Source organism: Hyperolius riggenbachi, chromosome 8 (assembly GCF_040937935.1).
Source record: "Hyperolius riggenbachi isolate aHypRig1 chromosome 8, aHypRig1.pri, whole genome shotgun sequence".
NCBI classification, from domain to species: Eukaryota; Metazoa; Chordata; class Amphibia; order Anura; family Hyperoliidae; genus Hyperolius; species Hyperolius riggenbachi.
The window spans coordinates 274,843,190-274,867,619 of record NC_090653.1 but is presented as its reverse complement, the minus strand read 5'-3'; the positions used below and the strand labels follow the sequence as shown (position 1 = coordinate 274,867,619).

Genomic DNA, 24,430 nt, shown 5'->3' with positions numbered 1-24,430 from the left:
GAGCCTTCCCTCTCCTTAGCCACTTAATGACAAGCTGACTTATAAAAACGTCCTGCTAGAGCCTCTTAATGGCTCCAGGAGGTTTTTATAAGTCAAACAGTGCTGCTGCCGCTGTGCAGGTGTGCTGCCCCGTGCGTGCATTCCCGTGCACATGGAAATGGGGGGGGGGGAAAAAAAACCACCATACAAAAAAATACGCCTTTATTTCCAAATAATATATTGTCACCATACTTTGTACTAGGTTATGAAATTGGCGAAATAGTGTATTTTTTTTCTTGTTTTTTTCCCTTTAAAATGCATAGAAAATAAAGCAATTATTGAAAACAAATAACCCCAAAAAGCCTAATTGGTGGTGAAAAAAAACAAGTTATAGCTCATTTCATTATGCAAATGAAAGGGATGAGCACTGAAAGGTGAAAATCACTTTTCCCTTAGGGAAAAAATCCCCTTGGGGTGAAGTGTTTAGGTAAGTATCTGTGGTTGTGTTTTTTTTTTTTTTTTTTTTTTTTTTATCTGCTTCAGACTTCCTTTAAGCCTCATCTACACGCGTAGATGAGGCTGCGATCCGGCAGCTCGATTAGCTGCAGGATCGCCTCTTCAGCGTTCCCGCTGCGTCCCCGCTCGCCACGGGTGCGCCGCATTCGATTCCCCGCCGTCGCCGCTTATCTTCTGCTCGATTCCCTGCCATTGTCCCCTCGCGGGGAGCGAGCAGGGAATCGGCGGAAGCAAGATCCGTCCTGTTGGATCTTATCGATGCGGCTCGATTGATAAGGAGCATCGCGGCCGCATCTACGTGTGTAGATGCGGCTTTAAACAATACCAGTTGCCTGGCTATCCTGCTAATCATTTGCCTCTAAAGCCGCATCTACACACGTAGATGCGGCCGCGATGCTCCTTATCAATCGAGCCGCATCGATAAGATCCAACAGGACGGATCTTGCTTCCGCCGATTCCCTGCTCGCTCTCTGCGAGGGGACAATGGCAGGGAATCGAGCGGAAGATAAGCGGCGCCGGCGGGGAATCGAATGCGGAGCGGGGACGCGGCAGGCACGCGCGGGTACGCGGAAGAGGCGATCCGGCGGCTAATCGAGCCGCCGGATCGCAGCCTCATCTACGCGTGTAGATGAGGCTTAAAGCAGGGGTAACAAACTCAAATGCAAAGTGGGCCAAAAATTTAACACTGACACTAAGTTGAGGGCCAACCTTCATGTCTAGTGGCCACCTGCCTTCATTATAAAGTGCTGTGATGTCCATCAGTTCCCTGATGTCTAATGCCTCCTGCCTCCCCTATACAGTTTCCTGGTGTCTACCCCCCATACAGTTCTCTGGCATCTAGTACTTTCTCACTACACTACCTCCCCCATTTAGCTACCCTGGTGATCTAGAGTTGGCCAAATGTAATACAAAGTGGGGAAACTCCCTGTGGGCCAAATTTCATGGCTCTGCGGGCCAGAGTTTCACTTGTATGCTTACTTTTAGCCATAGACAAGCTTGCAGCAGAGCAGGTGTTTCTGAAATTGTCAGGTAAGCAGGGCTGCCTGGCAACTGGTATTGTTTAAAAGTAAATAAATATTGCAGCTGCCATATTCCTCTCACTTTAGTTGTCCTCGAAAAGGAAATAAATATGGCAGCATTCCATATCCCTCTCACATCAGGTGTGCTTTAAAATGGCAGTATTGTTTTTTTTTTTTTTTTTTTTTTGTAGAGATGGAAGTGGAGGAATTGATGCCTGCACAGTTTTGTACTGCATTGGGTAATTGTCCTCTCTGTTTTTCTTATCAATATAATTTCAGTTAAAAGTTCCAATCCAATTCATTTTCTCCTAGGTGATATTTCACATCATGTCCATAAAATACAATTTAAAGGGAAAGTAAAGCTTCTTAAAAAAAAAAAAAAAAAAAAAATTTAATCTACTTACCCAGGGCTTCCTCCAGCCCCTAGCAGCTGATCTGTCCCACGCCACAGCTCCACTCTCAGCAGTTGTCTCCTGGTGCTGAGGAAGACCTTGCCAGCTCGTCCTCTACTGCGCCTACGCAAGCGCCTCTGTCAATCCAGTCCACGTGGCCAGAGTGTACTGCGCAGGCGCAGTAGTTCTGCACCTGCGCAGTACACTCCGGACAATATGGATTTCATTGACAACGGTGCTCGTGCGGGCGCAGAAGGGGACGGCCTGACGAGGCGCCGTTGGGGTCTGAAAGCATTTTTAACTACAACTCGGATGTGTCCTTTAAGCCGCCAGCAAGCAAGAATATACTCAGAAAAAATTGGCGGTCCTTTTTCACCTACCTTTTGGTACTTTTTTTTCCAATAGAGTGCTGTAAAGATATATTTTAAACAGAACATGAAAATGATCTCTTAGGAGAAAATGTGATTTGGATCAGGCCTAAAATCTCAAAAAATAAGTTGTATTGATTGCTGCTCTCCAACCAATTCTTGATCTGGCGGGTAATGCATTGTTTGCAGAATAGGGGCACCGCTGACCTGCGTAGAGAAAACTTTAGGGCCCGTTTCCACTAGCGCGGAAACCGTGCCGAATTTGTAGAGTTTCCGTGCAGGTAAATTGCACGGGGAATCTCTGTCATAGGAAATAATGGCGCCCACTGCCGAATTGCTTGCCCTAGAGAGCCAGCTGACATTGCCATCCGTTTCCGTCAGGGCTGTTGAGTCGGGGCAATTTTGGGCACCCGGAGTTGGGGTCGTTGATTTCATAAACTGAGGAGTCGGGAGTCGGATGATTTTTGTGGAAAATATACAGCCCTGTTAAGGATTAGACTAAGGAGTAGGAGTCGAGGAGACAGAGCCATTTTGGGTACCCGGAGTCTGAAGATTTTTGTACCGACTCCACAGCCCTGGTTTCTACACGAGGCAGCGAACCCCATAAAATGTGATTCGTCTGCGTACCCGCAGACCAAGAACTGCTGCCGCGCGTCTCGCAGCAGCTAGTGGAAACGTAGCCTTTTTTTTTTCGCGGTTGTATGTAAGATTCTATCTCTATGCAGGCTGAGGAGTTAATGTTTGTTTATTTTTTAGGATTAAAGAGCTTTGTTGGGCCTACATCATGCTGCTATTTCAACAGAAGGTTTGTTGTGCTGCAGATCACCAGTCCATTCATCAACAATGGGAACATTTAAATCAGGAGATCGCTTCCAAATATAGAAAGTGAAAAGGCTTTAGAGGTAGGTCGGGTGAATTCACTTTCTTTTTGTATTTTCTTTTCCATGATGAGGATGGTTAAAAGTTATGGCGCAAGTTGAAGTGGATTTCCAATTTTTGTGTATTAAAAAAGAAGGTCCTCATCAAAGTCCTACCAGTATTTTAAATGTTAACAAGCTCCATTATACTAAGGGTATGTACAGACATACGATAACGATCGTTCGTTCTGAACGACGAACGATGTTAAAGGAGGTATCGGCCGATGATCGTTTGAGGAAAGGCTACTTTGAACATCGTTCGTGTACGAACGATCTTGGAACGAGCGTTGCGTGCGCAACATGATGTATAAACTGATCTCAAACACAAGTGTCAAAAAGAACTGTTTGAGCATGTGTAACGCTTTGAGAACGAACGATCAACGACCGATCGTTGTACAGACATTACTTTTTGAACGATGGTCGTTGGAAAAGATCTGGCAGAATTGATCGTTCTTTACCAACGACATATCTCGTTGGTCGGTCGTTTTAATGATCGTTCGTGCACTTTTTACGAACGATCGTCGGGCAATGCCGTCGGTAACGATCGTTTTAAACGACTATAGTCGCATGTCTGTACGCACCCTAAGTTACTAGTGGAAATGAACAGAGGCGCCAACAGAATAAAAGTAGCTAAAACGTAAAAAAATGGGGGAGGCAGTGGTGGACTTGCCTTCTCCAAGCAGAAACAAATACAGGTTGATATTATATCAACAAGAAAATGTATTCATATATACACTCCAAAGGGTCAAAGCAACGGGTTTTGCAGGTGTGGCCCCGCTTCATCAGGCAGTGGTTTATAGGATTTTGTAGAAGGTACAATATAATTTCCAAAACGCCCTAATGAGACAGTTGTTGGGTTACAAAAATTGTACTTGTGTTTTTTTATTTAACTTTTGTGTTTTTTTTCTCTTTGCTGTTGCACCACGCCAGCTATCGTTATCTCTTAGTTAGGTAGTAAATGTCATGATCATTTTGTATTTGATCTGCTGAGAGTCATTCTGGATGAAGTTCTCTGTTGATGCCAAGTGCCAGGAATGTGTGGCATGCTGAGTTGCTCAGCATTGATAGGATTGGCTTTGTTCCTTGTATGACTTGACTTACAGAGGATGTAGTGCCTTCAGAAACTATTAAGATATACAGCATGTGCCCTTGCGCCTTTGTCTTGTTTCAGCCATAAGACAGAGATTCTGCTTTTACAATGGCACTAGGGTGGGGGAGCTGATGTGATCCAACTAACCTGCATCAGATGCTTCTTGTTTTTTTTTTTTTTTTCATTTTCTATCACAAATACAAAAAGTTTATGCGCTTGGGATAAAACGAATACTTTGCAAACGTGGTTCGCGTTCTCACTATTGCCAAACAATACTGAATTATATATCTTTAAAGTCTGCGCTCACAGTCAAAGGTATAAAGAATTGAATTATCTTACAATCAGTGATCCAAAGTCCACAATTCCTCACAGGCAGGGTTCACACTACAACTTGAGGACACGTTGTTACCAACTCTTTTAGCCAAGACTCTCACGTTCTATGCAATGATAAAAAGACAGGAAGACAAAATATAGTGTGCAACTGAGGAAAAATTGTTGTTTCCAGAACCTCTCCAGTGTGTCACTCTCCATCACCTCGCAAGCCAATTCGCCAGTGCCAGGGCACCCCCCTTGTGCCCACACTCACCCTAATGCCCTCCAAAATATCCGGAGGTTGAAATGATAGCGTTGGCGGTTAAAACCATAAATGGCGGATACTTCTAAGGATACTCCAAAATGGGCACTGCAACTAGAAAGCGCTTATAGTGTAAAACCTTTTTTTTTTTTTTCTTTGCATATAACCTGAGTCTCGGCTAAAAGAGTTGGTAACGTGTCCTAAAGTTGTAGTGTGAACACAGCCTGTGAAGAATTGTGGACCTTGGATCATGGATTGTGAGATAATTAAATTCCTTATACCTTTTTTTTTTTTTTTTTCTATGTAGTCTTTTACCCCCCCCCCCCCCCCCTCGGGGCCTTTTTTGTGTGCAGACTCCTCCCCTTCGTGCAACTTTTGAGCCTTTACCACAACACTGCACACCCTTTCAGAAATGGGCACTGTAGGCCGACACTGTGATTCTGTAGTGGCCCTACGTTATTTGGCGTTTTATCCATCCAGATTGCTGGATAAGGCATAGCAGCCAAGCAGTATTCCCTCTTTTCACCTCCCCAACTCTCAGTAGAACTAAACGAGCTACTTGGCTGTCTCCGAGCAGCGTCTATATGGTTCTCAAACACCACAATAATATTTGTGGGTGACAAACAGTGCGGCTCAGTTAAGCTTTAGTGCTAGTTGAGATGAGGGTTGTGGAACACAAAAAAATAAACAAGCTACATAGGCTTTGAATCAAAAATAGGGTGGGTTTTGACAGAGTTTCATTCGGTCCAGTTTTTTGTTTTTAGCCGGGTCGAGGGTGATCACTTTCTGCTTTGGTAGAGGTCATTGTTCCTCTCTTAACCATTACAGTTGATAAGCCAGGCAATAGATGGGGCGCTAGTCTACAATAGGGAACCCAGCGGGTTCTGCTAACGGGATTGCGTGGATGGCACCCCCTCAAGCTGCTAGGTTTACAATAGGTTGAAGTAAACGACGCCCATAATATTCAGCCAATCACAACGCTTTCTGCTATAAGAGTGATGTGATTGGAGAACTGTTCCCTATGAAGTGTCCTGGTGGGTCGCCTAAACTAGACTAGTGCCAAAGATGGGCAGAGAGCTCCCTGTCAATGGCAGACAGATCTTGTGTGACTGCCCACTGAAGGATGTGCCAAATCTGCCCTGTAGCCACGCAGCCTCTTGTTGTGCTAAGACAGATGAGCTGCTTCTCTCTGGCATAAGTTTGCATGTTATAAGTTCAACCTTTTGCCCTTGCAGCTGTAGCAAATAATTGATTTCTCCTGCGATGTCCAGAATCCTTCTAGGTGAGCCAATTAGCTGGCTTGCGCGAGTGTTAAAGAGACACTGAAGCGAAAAAAGAATTATGATTTGTATGTGTAGTACAGCTAAGAAATAAAACATTAAGATCAGATACATCAGTCTAATTGTTTCCAGTACAGGAAGAGTTGAGAAACTCCAGTTGTTATCTCTATGCAAACAAGCCATTAAGCTCTCCGACTAAGTTAGTGGTGGAGAGGGCTGTTATCTGACTTTTATTATCTCAACTGTTCCTGGACTATTTACTTTTTCTCTGCTAGAGGAGAGGTCATTACTTCACAGACTGCTCTGAAAGACTCATTTTGAATGCTGAGTGTTGTGTAATCTGCACATATTATAGAATAATGCAGTGTTAGAAAAAACACTATATACCTGAAAATAAAAGTATGAGAATATTTTCTTTGCTGCTAATCTTCTAGTAATTGTTCATAGTACACAACCAATTCACTATAGCATATTATTTTTTTTTTTTTCGCTTCAGTGTCTCTTTAAACACTTGCGCAGCTTATGTGGGGCGGACTAAGGAAACAGAGGACTAGAAAGACACAAATGAAAAAAGACCAATAGCTAATAGTGCAATAGATCTATGCACCAAGGTAACGATGTGTAAAAATACTCACAAATTTTGGGTTGCAGGAAATGCAACTACCGATGTGGCTTATGGAGGTCAGGTCTATAAAGTTTCACAGAGGTCACACTCTTGGTAAATTGGGTAGTTCCTAGGGATAAAGGCTACTCAAAACAACCTCAAAATAGAGGTGTGATAAGTATAAACGTAAAACTGTAGAGAAGCCCAAAAGGTATAAAACCGTTAAAACAATATAACAATGAGAGGTATGGTAAGCTTACCTCTTCTGTGGCAAATGTAGCAATCAGAAAATGTAGATTTTTACGTTTATTGCACAAAAGGCTCAGGCAACGCGTTTCTCGGGTATCTCCTGCTTCATCAGGTCAATAAAAACCATCAAATGCCTCTTAACAGAAATCATTTAGACTTGAGGCACAAACATCTGCAAGCTTGTTCAGGGTCTATGACTAAAAGTATTAGAGGTAGATGATCATCAGAACAGCCAGGCAATTTGCATTGTTTAAAGGGAACCTGAGGTAAGAGGGATAGGGAGGCTGACATGTTTGTTTCCTTTTAACTTATGCACATTATCTGGCTGTCCTGCTGATCCTCTGCCTCTAATACGTTAAAGGCCCATACTCACGGGCGAGAAATGTGGCCTGTCGCCAGCACACGTGAGCGTGTGGGCGACAGGCCGGCGACAGCTTCTCGCCAGGTCCCTCCGTGTACACACGCGGAAGAGGGACCAGCGGCAAGGCGGAAGCTGTCGCTGACGTTCCTCCTCCCCCCGCCGGAAGCTCCATGTACCTACATGGAGGTTGCTGTCGCTAGTCCGCGTACTCACGCGGACTAGCGACAGTTGCGGCGGGGGGGCAGCGGCGACTGTCGCCATGCGATTGAAAGTTTCAATCGCCTGGCGACATGAGCGACGGGCGACAGTTCGGGGTGCGCGCGCGTGCGGCGGCCCATACTCACGGGCGACCTGTCGCCGCAACACGCGCGCGCCGCGTGTTGAGGCGACAAAAGTCCCTCGTGAGTATGGGCCATAAGACAGACCCTGAACAAGCATGCAAATCAAATGTCTATGACTAATCTGACAAGATTAGCTGCATGCCAGGTGTGTGATTTAGAACCTACTGACCAGAAAGATCAGCAGTACTGCCAGGCAACTGGTATTGTTTAAAAGGAAATAAATGTCAGCTTCCATAGGTCTCGCACCTCGGGTTCTTTTTAAAAGGAAGTAACAGTCGGCCTCATTATTTTTCACTTTTAAGTTCCCTTTAAATTGTGTAGTTTACACGTCGCGCCTGTTGAATGCCCATTCTAGTAACCCTTCACGGAGTTCTCCTTTAATCCCAGCCACATGCAGACCTGAACAGGAGGCATTGATCATTCCTCATCTGAAGCCCAGCTCCACTTTGAATTTCTATTGTATGCATTTTAGGAAGTGTCCGGTTGTTACCGCTGACAGTGAGCGGCTGTAAACATCCTCGACTGGAAGCTGTGAAGCAGCTGATGGGCTTTCAGTCGGATGTTTGCAGCTGCCAACTGCCGAAGACTTCAGGATTATGTCTGACACGGAACCTTTCATGTCTTGGCTGCTGCAGAAAGATTTACAGGATGGCTTTCTGCATCTCCGCTCTGTTCAGAAGACCAGGAACAGGAATTGCATAGATGTAAAAGCAGAAAGGAAAACCGAGAGTCCAGTATAGTGCAGTATGTACTGATGAGGAATAGTTTCCAACAACTGTATTAGAGTAATACGCACAAGTGTGGGTTACCTCTAAAGGCTTGTACACACGTGCAGCATTTCCTCATGACTAACCCAACGGCATGACTGACTGCATAACCAAGTGATTCCACAACTTGGATTTTCCATGCACCAACCAACTGAACGACCATCTCATTTGCATACTACAAGCTCAGGACTGCACGATATGGCCGCATTCTAAACACGTTCAAGTTCAAACGACTTGTACACACCTGGCCAACTGCACGATATCAACCCAACAGTTGTGCGTGTTGAACCACCTGTTATCAGTCGTTCGTCTAGTCGTTTGTCACACGTTCATACGCCCAACTATCGTCTAACCCACCAAGTTTGGACGATAGTTGGGTGGAAACGTTGCATGTGTATGAGCCTTTAGGCAACCCCTATGTAGGCAGGGGGAGGGGGACAGAATAATCCCGACCTTTGGTCTGGTCCACTCTGGCTGCATTTTTTTGCTTTGAAAAATGAATTCTTATCGACTTGAATGAAAATCGCAGCAAAAAAAGTCAGATCTTGCCATGATTTTTCAAACTTGCTGTGATTTTCATTCAAGTCAACGAGGATGCGTTTTTCAAAACCCAATCTCCGCACAAAATGCAGCCAGTGTGGACCAGCCCTTACTCTGGTTAAGAAGTTGCTCTCTGTAGTATCAGGAAATGGGTAACACCCCTCCACCAAGTGTGGACGATAGACCATGTGATCGTAGGCAAAACTGAGGTGCCAACAAGATTAAATATGCTAATTACAATTTGAAAGGTTTGTAGTGGTGGTCTTGCCTCCAATTAGGAAGACACAAGTGGTCTATTTTCAGTTAGTTTTATGTAAACTGAAAATCTCCCCTTGTGACGGGTTTTGCAGGACACATCTGCTACCTCGGGCAAAAATTATCGGAGTATCTGTGGCCAAAGATCCGTGAGCTTGCCTCTTTACCCTCACTGCCAATCATTGTTTTTAATGCCTGGCTGGGAGACATAAAGGTGTGCTAAGGCATAGTGCCTCATCTCATCCCTGGTCCACAATGCAAGTACTGTGTGAGTCCCACCAATATCCTGCTTCTTATCAGCCTGACCCGGATGTAGTGTCTAGTTCTGCCCCTCTCTACCTCACTGTTGCTTCACGGCCCACTCCCCTCCCTCTTCACCAGTGCAATTTACCGTATATAACTGCGGATAAGCCATTCTACAAAAAGGCCAAATTCCACTTGTGGCCTAAATAAATCAGCCAAATGCCTTGACCCGCTGATTGGCCAACCCCTCATGCGTGTTCCTGATCTACAGTACACGTTAGAAGCATGCCGGTAAACATGGCTTTCCCTCCCTTCTCCAGCTTACATCCTCAGCAGCTCACGATGCAGCCGCTAGAGCTCCAAGCTCACTGTCCTGTGACCACAGGTAGCCTGGTGCTCTAGCAGCCAGTTAGGAAGCTGCCCGGGAGACTCAGAGTGCAAGCTGGAGCGCATAGAGGTAGTCAAGCTTTCCAGTGTATGCTTTGCATAGGGCGGTCCTGCACTAATTGCCTGCAATACATCGCAAGCCAATAAGATGACCCCACCCCACTTAAAGTGGATCCAAGATGAACTTTTACACATTGCATAATTGTTCCTTTCCTATTGTTTATAGGGCATTCCTCAAGCCAAATATTTTTTTGTTTTGATACTCTAATTCCCTATAAACTAAACAAGCCACGCCCACAGGTTTTCAGAGAGACAAGGCACTTTCAGACAGTAGCAAGGGCTCATGGGAGCTCAGTCTGGGCAGGAGGAGGGGGAGGTATTACTAGCCAGAGATTTCGGAGGAGGAGGGGGATTAGGTTTTTTTGCTCCAGATGCAGATAAGCCTTCCTCTGTGTAATGTTTACAAACATGGCTGCTGTCGTATTACAGGAAGAAATAACCATATTCTATTAAAGCAGTTTGCAGCTAGATTTGCTGTGTAAACTATCTAAACTTTAGATAAGATATATAGACAAGTTACTTGTTATAGTTATTCATCTCGGATCCGCTTTAACCCCAAAATTTGGGTGCAAAAAAAGTACGGGCGCAACCTCTGCACCCCCTATTGCTATGCCACTGGCTTTTTAGATGAGATAATTCTGCTCATCCTGGAGCCAGCTATGCTCCTATGTGTTCTGCAATCTACCAGTCGGCATGCTTTGCTGTAAAAGGTTATGTGAAATCCTGCCTTGGCCTTTGTGTGAAGGAAGCGCAAATATACCTTTGTTTTGACACCATGGAACGCCTGTGGAATGTCAGGCCTCTTCATTGTTAATACAGTAAATGAGACCCATCCACACTAAGCCAACCATAGGAATAGGAACTGGTATAAAAGGTTTAACCTGTGTATGTATAATCTATAGGTTTGTGCACACATAACCTGTACACAGCTCATATATACATTTTATGTATTTATAAAGGTGCCCATACCCTCGTCAGATTGGCAGCAGACAGATAAGAAATGCATCTGATGATCTATCTGATGCGTTTTTATAACATTTTTTACCAGGAAAGAATTCCAATAGATTTCAGTTTGAAATCTATTGAAATTCGATCTGATGGCATTTTTTTGCCATCAGATTTCCATTAAGGCCAATGCAAACTGATAAGCAATCTCATCAGATCGACCTAAATTTTCCATCCTGTCTGGTCGATGGAAATCCATCGAAATCGGCCATCGATCGGTCGATTGGCCAACCGATTTTCAAACGATCAATCGATCGATCGGGATCGATCGATCGGCCAGAAAATCGGCTGAGTGTATGGGCCCCTTTAGGCATGAAAATGTAGTGCTTCTTACTACATCTGAGCATTACATTGCTAGAGACTTGAAGCTTTGTGAATATTTAAGGTGTACCCGAGATAATCCGAATGGTAAAAAGAATCGATAGTCCATGCACAGACCCCCCCCCCCCAAAAGAAATCTTGCTCTTCTTCATGCACCAGCGCAGCAGTACTGTGCTCATGGGAGTACGGCTGCCCCTGCGCAGTAAGCCGGGGGCCGCTTGTGCAGCACAGCTCAGCTCGTGCATGAAGAGCAGCGCGGGCGCGATATTCAGGAGGCTTCCTCCTTCTTGGGTATTAGTTTTTTTTCTCCTTTGGGATCACAAGGATGATACTTTCGGAGTCTTGCAGAGCAGCATATAAACTTTACTGATTCTACTAACAGATGGCTTTAAAGCAAACCTGAAGTGAAAATAAACTTATGCAATGAATTGTATGTGTAGTACAGCTAAGAAATAGAACATTGGTAGCAAAGAAGAGTCTCATTGTTTTCCATTACAGGAAGAGTTAAAAAAAATCCTAATCGGGTCTACTCTATTGCAAAGTCACCTGTGCAGTAGAGCAGATCCAAGTGGGATGGGCTATTACCGCCTGATCCGAGCAGAGAGCCGCTACTGTGCCTGCACTGGAGCCGGGGAAGGTAAATATAGCAGGCACTTCTGCGCCACAGCCTGACAATTTGTCGGTTGTGGCTTCGGAGGGGCCTAGAGAGACCACCGTGGGACTGAGGAGCACGGGGGAAGCCTCAATCGGATCCAGAGGCTTCCCCCTCCCGAGGTAAGTACCCCTCAGGGGCCCTTTTTTTTCAGTACAGGTTCTCTTTAAAGTAAACCTTAGTCCTAACTAAAGTGCCCAGTTCAACTTGCCTGTGGCTTCTTCTAGCCCCCTGTAGTCCTTTTGGTACTTTGCTGTCGTTTTGCTCTGATGCATTCAGCAGCTTTCCCCTCAGAAAGCTGCATGCTGGCCTTGGGTCACACTCCTTGATTGCGCTCCCATAGTCGAGAGTGCTTTGCGCTTATGTAGTTCATAAAATTTGGAACTCTGCATGCGCCGATGGCTCCTAGTTATGGGAACGCAATCGAGGAGGCGCCACACAGTTGGCCAGCTTACAGAGAGGAACAGCTTCTGAACAGATCAGGCTGGAATGACAATGAGGGATCTGAAGGACTAGAGGGGGCTTGAAGAAGCCCCAGGTAAGTTTAAACTGGGCACCTTCGTTACATTTAAAGGATCACTGTCGCGAAAATCTTAAAATTTAAAATCTATGTAAACGCATACGAATGAGAAGTGGGTTTCTTCCTGAGTAAAATGAGCCATAGATTATTTCTCTCCTATGTTGCTGTCACTTACAGTAGGTAGTAGAAATCTGATATTACTGACAGGTTTTGGCTTAGTCCATCTCTTCATGGGGGATTCTCAGCATGGTCTTTATTCTTTATAAAGATATTCCCTAAAAAAGTTTTATACAAAGATGCTGGCCAGCCTCCCTGCTCACTGTACACTTTTTTTTTGGCAGTTGGATGGAGCAACTGCCAGTCACTACTTGCTTTTTAAAATAGAGAACCCTGAGAACCCCCCACGAGACGTGCTAGTCAAAAACCTGTTGGGAATGTCAGATTTCTACTACTTACTGTAAGTGACAGTAACATAAGAGAAAAGTAATTTATGGCTCATTTTACTCTGGAAGAAACATACTTCTTATATGTTTATGTTTCTATTTATTTTAAATGTTATGATTTTCGTGACAGTGGTCCTTTAAGATTACCTTGAAGCAGCTTTACTTTGTTGTCAGCACTGGCTGCAAGCTTGTCACTATTGAACTTCGACATGTCAATCTAGTCAAATTAGGGTCTGAATATTGTCTAGCGAATGACACACCCTTCCCCAATCCTATTCTCACCAGACTGCTGCCTGTTTGCTATTTTGCTTCTGAGGCCAAACGATGACCTCACTAGAGGGCCAAATGGGGCAGAACTGCGCTATAATTTGGGGTGGCATAATGGACTGATGCGGATTCCACCGGGGTCAAATAATGTGACTTTATGCTAGCAGTAAAGCCAAGGTAGCAGATGCTTTCATTTCTATGAACCCAGGTGGTGCTCGGACACTGAGGTTCGTGTAGCCTAAATGCCACACATTTGTATTGTGGTTTTACTGCATCTTTAAATTTCTAAGCATATTAAAATAAAACTTGCAGAATTTTGAAAACTGCGAGGCAGTCATAAGCAATCGTGGCTCAAAAGCCACTGCACCACAGGCCCTAAAGGCTAGTGTACATGGACCTTTAGTGTACATGGACCTTTAGTGTACATGGACCTTTAATCTCAATTCCGCTGTCATTTAAAGAGAACCTGAGGTGGATCTTCGGAGGGCAGATGCGACACAGAGGCATGTTCTCTGTCTAATGACATGGCTCTGTGTCCCCCAACCGCTGCTCTCTGCCCCGACCCCCCCCCCCCCCCCCCCCCGAGTTTAGCAACAAGATTTGTCACTAACTCGGAGGTAAACAGAGGGGAGAGGAATTCCCTTTATAAAACGCCCGCCAGGGGTGTTCCTGCAGGGTTTCCATTGGGCAGCTCTCTCCCCGGCCGCGGCTCCTGCTGCTCTCCGCCACCCTGCACGCTGTGAGAGACAATAGAGCAGAGGTGCCCACACTTTTTCGCCTTGTGAGCTACTTTAAAAAAAATGATCAAGTCAAAATGATCTACCCATGTACAATTTTCGGAGCACACTTGTGTATGTTACGGTCAGAACCCGAAGTGTGGCCACTTCGCGTTCTGGCCAGCCAATGTGCGAAGTGGCCGCAGCGTAGCGGCCAATGTTAGAAATGTAATGTTTACACTAAGCACAATGTATTTTACGGCCGTCTCGCTGCGGCCAAATGTATTACAACTTGCTTAATTTAATTAAATATAGCCGGCGGCAATGTATAGCCGGCTTTTGCACTGCCGCCTCCTTCCCCTCGATTTCCTCCCCCCCCCCCCCCTTCCCACGCGTGTCCCCGCCGGCTTCTCCGTATTGTATAGGAGGCGGGGAGAGGAGAGAGGCGGGGGATCGGGGGGAGGAGGAGGAGGCAGTGCGAAAGCCGGCGGCTTCATCTATTACATTGCCGCCGCCTATATTTAATTAAATTAAGCAAGTTGTAATACATTTGGCCGCAGCGAGACGGCCGTAAAATACATTGTGCTTAGTGTAAACATTACATTTCTAACATTGGCCGCTGCGCTGCGGCCACTTCGCACATTGACCAGAACGCAAAGTGGCCACACTTCGGGTTCTGGCCGTAACATATATACAGAATGGAAAACGTAGTGGGGTCGGGATCTACCATGAAGGCCTTCGCGATCTACCCTTGCAATAGTCTCTTTGTGCAGCACCTCGGGCTCTCTTTAAAGCCTTAGTTATAATGTAAGTCAGCTGCAGTTGGAAGTCAGAAGTCAGGCATACATGGGCCTTTTTAATTTTGTTTGTTTTCTGACGTAAGGCTAATCTTGATCTGAACTCTTAGTTCTAGGTACACAAGCCTAAGGGTTGTGATTGTAGTATGTATGCTATTGAACAAATATTGGGAAACTGTTTTAATCTGCCTGTACTTGCTATAAAGCTTAAAGTAAAAGAAATGAACATTTGGTGTTGAACATACTTTCGGTCTGTTACTGTGCAGTAAACATGTTAGGTAGGGACACAAAATGGGAGGAGGCGCCCCATAGTAGTGTGCTTTGAGTAAATGTGGGTAATGAAGCAGTCTTACCTCGGGTAGGAGGTTTAAAGATAATTTTATTGGACCTAGGGAAAGACGATGCATTTTGTGGGAACTGCCCGCTTCTTCAGATCTACAGTACAGTGACTATGCACTATGACTTATGCAGCTGCATGCATGGAGTGGGAGGTCCTAGTCCGTGTGTGCAACTGCATAAGAGACTGTAGTGTAGACCTGAGAAAGCAGGCAGGTCCCGCAAAACGTGTCTTCTTTTCCGGTGTCCAATAAAATATTTGTAAACCTCCTACCTGAGGTAATACTGTTCATTACCCATGTTTACTCATTGCATACAACATTGGGGTGCGAACAGTTTTTTTTCCCATGACCAGGGATGAAACCCAGCATCTGGTGATGTTTATGCATTCCAGACTTCAGGCTGTAATTGACTGCAAAGGATTTGCAACCAAGTATTAAAAAGTGAAAGTTTGATTTATGATGATTATTCTGTCCCATTACTTTTGGTCCCTTAACAAGTGGGAGGCACATATGCAAATGGTTGTAATTCCTACACGGGTCACCTGATTTGGATGTAAATACCCTCAAATAAAAGCTGACAGTCTGCAGTTAAAGCACATCGAGCTCGTTTCATTTCAAATCCATTGTGGTTGTGTATAGAGCCAAAAAATGTTAGAATTGTCAATTTCCCAATATTTATGGACCTGTCTGTAGGTAATAAAACATAAATGTATATTTTGTACATTGAGACAGCTTGTATGTATGATTAATTGTGACATGAGTTGTTTGTAGGTAGGGGGCTTCCTGTACATGGGTAGGAGTGGTAAGGGACATTTGCATAGCTTTGCACTGTATTGAACAGCCCTCCATACACTGGCAGACTTGCTCTCGACCTGCCTAAAAGCTAGATCCCTCTCAGATCGACATCTCTGCACATTGATTTTTTTTTATTTCTTTAAAAGGTTCCAGTGTGACTATTTGACATTTACTACGGGCGAGAGGGTGAGCGCTTCATAAGAGTAGGTTCACACTTGGTCCGTAAATGTATCCGTGGCTCCGTAACAAAACCTGAGCCACGGATACCAATGCTAAAAATAGCAACTCTCTTCGCCCAACGAAAAAAAAAACGGATCCGTCTGCGTTTAGGGGGAACCGGTTTCAAAACCTAAACGGACGGTCCGGATTTGCAACATTTTCGCGGACCCCCCGATTCACTGAGGGGTAGTGAAAATTAATAGTAAAACTGATCCCCTTCTACACAGGATCCATTTTATGTATCCCAGGGGAGGGGTGCCGCCATACAGGAGGGGGTAGCAGGACGGGGGGCAGCGGCGGGAAAGGGGGAGTCAAATGGGTCCCACCTTCCACGCTCTCCCTCCAGCTAGTTTCATTAATTGTAATCCATTTAAATCAATGTAATGTATAAGCCTGTAGTTCTTTGGCCCGGCAATGCCGTCCAATGAACAGAGGGCGGCATTGCAGGATGTGACGGTGAGCAGTAGGACTCAAGGAAGCAAGTTCCCCAGCTTATACATTTTATTATATTGATTTAAATGATTAAAATGGATGAAACTAGCTGGAGGGAGAGTGGGGAAGGGGGGACCCAGGGGAGGGAGGGCACCGCTGCCCCCCTTCCTGCCTGCACCCTCCAACATGGCAGCCTGCAACCCTCCCCACCCCCCAGCCAGGGCTGGGGACGTTTCCGTGGACTGGAAACGTAGCTGCACAAAAAATAAAAACCTCTCAAAATGGAGAGGGGGGAAAAATTGTTTACAAAAAAGAATCCGATCTTCAATGGGCAAGTGTGAACCTAACCTAATAGCAGATTGTCCCTTTACGGTACAGAATGAATTGATTATGCAACACGTGGGATGTTGTCTTTTACAGCTATTTTTTGTCATTCCGCCACAACATAAAAAAAATGACAAAGTATGACCCTGCAGCAGAGTGCGCAGGCAGGTCATATGCATTGCTCCGCCCCCCACCCCGTAACTTACCCCCTGCCGGGCAGAAAGTGCGGCACTGGGATTCCCGTCAGTCGGATCCTGCACGCTGTGACACACCACATTCTGCTGTTTATACTACGTGCATCTCCCACAGACTCGCATTAGCCCAAACACCATGTGTTAAGCGCGGTGCTTGCCGTAACACACTGCTACCTTTACGTCGGATCGGATACTTCTTGAGCATTGCAAAGTGGGAAAGTCTCCATAGACTTTCATTGCTCTTGCGGCAAAATAGTAACAGAGCAGGTTTATCCTGCTAGTGTAAAAGGGGCCTTAAAGAGAATCTGTACTGTAACATTTTTACAATAAAAAGCATACCATTCTATTCATTATGTTATCCTGGGTCCCTCTGTGCTGTTTCTGCCGCTCCCTGCTGCAATCCTGGCTTGTAATTGCCAGTTTTAGGCAGTGTTTACAAACAAAAGACATAGCAAGTGATACCTGAGAGTAGCTCAGTGTGTGAGTCATAGAGTGTGCAGGGGGCCTGGAGAGGGTGTGTATAGCTTCTATCCAATCACATGCAGCACAGCACATTCCAGCCTGACTGCCTCAGCCCGACAGAGGAGAGAAGATTAGATCATATAACAGTGATAATACAGCCACTGTGCAAATAGGAAAGGCTGCAGTAAGACAGAGCACATTAGAACAGGTATAGGAACATATAGGATAGAAGAAATAAGGCTCAAAATGTTGTTACAGAGTCTCTTTAATTACATAGAAAGATTTCCTTGTGTGGCACATAAGCCAATGACTGCTACTTTTAAAGCGGAACTGTAAATTCCTTTTAAAAAAAAGTTTCACTTACCTGGGGCTTCCCCAAGCCCCAAGCAGCCAAGTCCTGTCTCGTGACGGTCCTGCCTGAGCCTCTGTTCTCCCACGCCAGCTACTTTTGTTACTGCGCCTGCGCCCCCTGGCTACGCAAAGCTTTCTTCGCGTTCCAGTCCGCAATAGCATCCTGCGCTAATTGTTGTGACCTGTACATGGTGGTGCTATGCATTTTTAGTAAAAAAAAAAAACGCGACTGCTGCGGTTTTTTTAAACGCAGTGCTTGGAAAAAAAATGCAATGCGCTTCCATTGCGTTTTTCAGAGGTCAGTTCCCAGGAGACTCTTCAACTTCCTGTTAAAAGACTTTTAACCAATCCACAAGAAAAAGGTAAACGCATTGATATAAGCCCGACGAAGGCTGCAAAGCCGAAAGCTTGCTTATTTTTATTCATTTTTAGTTAGCCAATAAATGTTATCATCCTGATTTAAAACTTCTTGCATTGAAAAACGCAAATGCATCACAAAAATGCAAGAAAGCTGTTTTAAAATTGCGATTGCGCCTGACTATTTTCAGTGTGTACAGACCCTTAGTTTTTATTACACACACACACACACACACACACACACACACACACACACACACACACACACACACACACACACAGCACACACAGCACACACACACACACACACACACACACACACACACACACACACACACACACACACACACACACACACACACACACACACTGCATACTCCTTTCTTCACTGTAACATAGCCTGTACAAACATAGCCTTCATCAAGCTGTGCTGACAGTTCGGTCCTGGAGTCACTTGGGAGGCTCCCTTGTAATAAAGGAAGTCTGCTAATGGCTGTAATCCCTGTCCTCCCAGATGATTTGTTGTCGTCAAAAAATCTACATCCTCTGCGCAGGGAAAAAAAAGCTGTTTTTGGCCGTTTTCCAAGCTGTGACCATGCCAGTTATCAGCTGGACAAGCAGCCTTTCCCCTTATGAAATTTTCCACGATCCGCACACAGGGGGCACCAGCAGATTCTCAAGCGTTGCACAATTTGAAACTGTTCCAAACGCTCCTTAATTGTATGTTTAGTTGCTTATACAGTTATTAATCATCCCACGTTTTATTTATTTTCTAGCCCTTCCCTCTACCCTGTTTAGGCATGTCGATTTTTTTTTTTTTTTTCTTTTGGTTACATTACTTGGGGATCATTTAGTTGAGCAGTTGTGGTTATTCCACTGCCTGTAAATTTGGTCGTAGCATTTGAACATTTGTATGGCACTTGCCAGATTTCTACAGGACTCCCAACTGTAAATTTATAACTCAGGTGTTAACAGAGAAAAATACTGCCATTTTAAACAGGCACTGTTGTGACATGCAGTAGAATGCAGGAAATTATTCAGGATACCCACTTTTATGGTATGGTAACTTCCTTGTTTCAGCATCAGAAACACATTCTATATCTATAATGGCTGTGTATTGGTATGTAGCCCCACCCTCTCAGTGATGTCACAGCCTAGGCTGTTTAGCTATGCGGAATTCTCCTCCCAGAGCATTGTGGGAGACCACGTGTTGTTTCTACTGACTTAGGACCCTTTTCCTCTAGTAAAGGTGATCATAATCACAATCGTGCTGCATTACATTTTGTTTTCAGTTTCCAGCACTTTGATTCCGCCGGGGTCTGGGTGCAATCCTTTTGGTTTATGCTGCGATGGCGGTGTAATATGCGTTTGCAATTTACGCGTGAAATTGCCGAATTGCAGGGAAAATTGCATAGCTGTGGGATTGCTGTCTGTCTATCCTATAAAAGTATAGGAGCTGAATGGCCCAGAAACGACGATTGCTGTTGGGGAAAAAATCGCATCGCGCTAACGGAAAAAGGTCACCACGGTTTCCATTCGTTTTGGTAGTGGAGGCCCTTATACTAGGAATATACGAGGTGTTTTTTTTCCGTTAATTTTTTTGTTTGTTTGTTTTCTTGCGGATAGATGGCTGGATGGATAGATAATTTCCAACAGGTCTGATCTGATTTCCATAGTTTTTCTTATTGATTTTCTTATAGAAGTGAATGGAAATCAATCAGAAAAACAATCGGACTAAAGATGTCACCACCAGTGATACATTTCAGAATTTAAATCTGGGCGAGAAAAGCATTTACCCGTGACTATATAATGAGTATTATAATGGGGTCCTTATAATATAGACCCTGAACAAGCATGCAGCAGATCAGGTGTTTCTGACATCGTCAGATCTGACAAGATTAGCTGCATGCTTGTTACTGGTGTAATTCAGACACTGCTGCAGCCAAATAGATCAGCAGGGCTGCTAGGCCACTGGTATTGTATGTAAGGACTTCTCTCCAGTTCTGTCTGGGTGATATTTCATTATGTACAAAATTACACAATGCGGGTTACACTGCTGGGGAGGGACAGTCAAAGCAACAGATGTAGATGCTTTCATCCTGATGTCTGATGTTTTAATGTGTTGTTCCACAGATCCTTTCCCAAGCTGTTCTGCTGACTGTGCTATCTACCTAGGCATTGCCTCTTGTTAATGGTAAGTGTACAGCTCACAATCCTCACTTATTACACACCAAATAACCCCCACTCCCCAGGTCTGTCGTCTTTTTTGAGCTAAGAATGTGACACTTTTATGATTTAAAGCGCACTTGAAGTGAGAGGGATATGGGAGCTGCCATATTACTTCCTTCTAAGCATTACAGATTGCCTGACATTACTGCTGATCGTTCTGGCATTAGTAGTGTCTGAATCACACACTTTAAACCAGCATGCAGCTGAATCTTGTCAGATGTCAGCCACAGCACCTGATCTGCATGCTTGTTCACGGTCTATGGCTAAACATGTTAGAAGCAGAGGGTCAGTAGGAGAGCCAGGCAGTGTGCATTTTTTAAATAAAATAAAATAAATGTCATCCCATACCTGTTACTTTAGGTGTGTTTTTAAGGGTACCCAAGGCGACATGTGACATGAGATAAACGTGTATGTACAGTACAAAACCTATTAATAACCAGGCTGTGTTCCTTTTTTTTTTTCTTTTTTCTGCCTTGAAGGGAACCTTAAAGGGAACCAGAGATGAACGATTCACACAAAATAAACATATCAGTTGATAGCTTGTAAAGAATAAATGCTCTACCTGATAATTTCGCCGCTCTGGTGTGCCTTTTTGAGTGTTTTTTTAATCCATTATTGCTCCAGGAAATATGCAATATGGCCGCCGGCTCATATCCCTTCTGCTTCCAGGTTATGAGGTGTTCTGGATGTGCTGTCTAGCCTCTATGAGACTATAGACAAGCAGGGCTGCTGCAGCCTTTCATCTGTGTGCTTTCAACTATTATTCTGGTATGCTGTGTGGCTGCCTGTAGGAAGTGTCTCTCATAGAAATGAAACTGCATACAGTAGATAATGACTGGCTGCACACTGCACACAGATACACTTGTCTGTTTCAGAGCTTCTTTCTCGGCAGCAGCAGCCCCTCCCATGTCAACAGCTCTGAGTATGAAATCTGAGCCAGGAGGGGGCAGGCTTGGGTTTGAAAAGACTCCACAGAAGAGTGACTCAGCTATAATGATTCCAGGTCAAACCTCGACTGAATAGGTGGATTCTTATCACAGTTGATAACAGATAGATTAGACTGAAAATAATAAAACTAAAAGCAGGGTAGGTGTTTACTGTCATGTTCCCACTGATAAATGTAATAAAATACATGAGGGTGCTTCGTCTCTGGTTCTCTTTAAAGAAAACCAGTGACGAAAAATATTTATACATACCTGGGACTTCCTCCAACTCCATAAGCCTGGATCACTCCCATGCTGTCGCCCTCCGCTACCTCTGTCCGCCGGTACCGGGTCCCGTATTTTCGGCCAGTCGACGCAAGCGCTGCACGCTCCCTCCACACTGCGCAGGCGCATACTTACAGAACCGGAGGGAGCCCCTGCGCATGGGTACAACTGGTCGCGTCCGGCGTAAGTGACGGGACCCGGTACCGGCGATAGAGGCAGTGGAGGATGGCGGAGTGGGAGCGATCCAAGCTTATGGGACTGGAGGAAGCCCCAGGTATCCATGAAATCTTTTTCCATTTTTCACCTATGCTTCGTCTCTTGTTCCCTTTTAAAGTGAACCAGAGACGAAGCACCCTCATGTATTTTACAATGTATTTTCAATGGGAACATTAGAGAAAACACCTACCCTGCTATGTGTTTCATGTTTAACTGTTCAGCTTTCTTCTTATCAGCCATGATAAAATCCCCGACTGAGCATTCAGTCTGGCTTTGCTCAGGAATTTTTATAGCGGAGTCTGTGTTCTCTCATGTCTTTTCAAGCCCAAGCCTGCCCCCTTGTGGCTTTGCTCAGCAATCGTTATAGCTGAGTCATTATAGCAAAGCCAGACTGAATACTCAGTCTTGGACTTTATCAGGGCTGATAAGAAACAAGCTGAACAGTGAAGAATGAAACAGAGAGCAGGGTAGGTGTTTTCTCCAATGTTCCCACTGATATATATGGTAAAATACATTAGGGTGCTTCGTCTCTGGTTCACTTTAACTCAAATTATAAAAAGGTTTTCACTTACCTCGGGCTTCTACCAGCCCCCTGCAGTCATCCTGTGCCCTTGAAGTCACTCCCAGATCCTCTGGTCACCCACCGCTAGCTAGTTTCGTTTTTTGCCGACTTTGAGTCAGCGGTACAGTCATTGTACAGGATGCTATTGCGGGCGCAAACCCGTATCTTTTTACGCGTTGCAAGTATTGATGCCCGCGATAACATCCTGTACCTTCGGGAACGCGTGCAGTGATACACTTTAAAGAGTTAACCTTCAGACATACAAGTGACCTTTCCCCTGTTGTCGCAACCTTGTCGGACTATCTCATAACCCTCACTGATCAGAAAACTTTTTCTGGCAGAGAACCGTGCAGGGGATAGATAAAGGTAAATAGTTAATATAGGCTAGCTCTAGGACACAAATTTGTTTTTATTTTTCTTTAATTTTTTTGAAATACAGCTAAGATGCTGTGGATAACACAGGCTCTCCAACCATAACACATCTGGGCCATTAAAGAGAATCTGTATTGTTAAAATCGCACAAAAGTAAACATACCAGTGCGTTAGGGGACATCTCCTATTACCCTCTGTCACAATTTCGCCACTCCTCGCCGCATTAAAAGTGGTTAAAAACAGTTTTAAAAAGTTTGTTTATAAACAAACAAAATGGCCACTAAAACAGGAAGTAGGTTGATGTACAGTATGTCCACACATAGAAAATACATCCATACACAAGCAGGCTGTATACACCCTTCCTTTTGAATCTCAAGAGATCATTTGTGTGTTTCTTTCCCCCTGCAGCTATCTTCCACTGAAGTGTCAGGCTGTTTCTTCCTGCAGAGTGCAGACAGCTCTGCCTGTATGTAATTCCTCAGTATGTGAAAGCCCAGCCAGCTCAGAGGAGGTTTTATCCAGCTTGTAAAAGATAAGAGAGAAGAGAGAAGCTGCCCTAATCTAAATAATACACAGGCAGTGTGCAGAGAGGGGCCTGGAGGGGGGAGATGCATCACAGAACCACAACACTGAAGAACTTGGCAGCCTTCCAGACACAGGCTGACAAGTCTGACAAGAGAGAGATAAGTTGATTTATTACAGAGATGGTGATAGTAGAACGTGCTGCAGTAAGCCACAACACATTAGAATAGCTTTTGGAACTTGTAGGATGATAAAAAACAGGATGCAATTTTTGTTACGGAGTCTCTTTAAGAAATCTGGACCTTCCTCCGCTATGGTGCCTTTTTGCAGATACTTCTTTAAATTAAACTCGAGGTGAAAATAAACGGATGAGAAACAATTGTATCAATCGTCCTAGTCATAAAAATGACTTTTTTTTTTTTTTTAATAGAGATCCCACAGTTTTATTTTTTCAAACATTTAAAAAAAAGTAGATTTAATATTTTGTCTCTGCTCAATGGCAGCCTATTAAAGGAGTCATCAATTAAATTATGTAGTGTACAAGATACAGAGGCGCCAAAAGAATAAAAGGTAATTAAATTAACTTAAAAAACCAACTGGTTAAACAGAGGAGGCAGCGGTGGTCTTACCCCCTCCAAACAGACACAGGCAAGGACTGCGATTCAGACAGTCAACAATTTATTCGGAACTCCAAAAAATAATGCAACGCGTTTCACGGGCCATACATCCCGCCTCCTCAGGCAAAATACAGTAGGAGTCACAGCATCTGTATTATATCAGCGAGCTCGGCGCCGGCTTTATTATCAATTAAATTATGCTACCCCCAGTACTACTTACCCGGGGCTTCCTCCAACCCCTGGCAGTTGCTATGTTCCTTTGCCGCAGCTCTGCTGGCCCCCGTTCCCCGACGGTGTGTAGGACAACCTCCAGGTCATCCTCTACTGCACCTTTGCGAGCCCTGCTGTCAATCACCTCCACGTGGCATAGAGCGTACTCTAGTTCTGCACTTGCGCAGTATGCTCAGGACCACGTGGGGTTGATTGACAGTGGCAGGCACAGTAGAGGATGACCTAGAGGTCGTTTGCGCACAGTCGGGGAACGGGGGCCAGCAGAGCATAGTGGCTGCCAGGGGCTGGAGGAAGCCCCGGGTAAGTAGTACTGGGGGTAGCATAATTTAATTGATGAC

At 44.7% G+C, this 24,430-nt stretch overlaps 1 long non-coding RNA gene across 1 annotated transcript in view; it reads left to right on the top strand.

Moving 5' to 3' along the window:
• LOC137528570 (uncharacterized) overlaps window positions 1-24,430 on the top strand; it is a 71,058-nt gene that overhangs the window by 38,159 nt on the left and 8,469 nt on the right. The window contains exons 3-4 of the long non-coding RNA XR_011023426.1: window positions 3,031-3,176; window positions 20,269-20,329. This is a non-coding gene — a long non-coding RNA (uncharacterized lncRNA). The remainder of the gene's footprint in view (window positions 1-3,030; window positions 3,177-20,268; window positions 20,330-24,430) is intronic.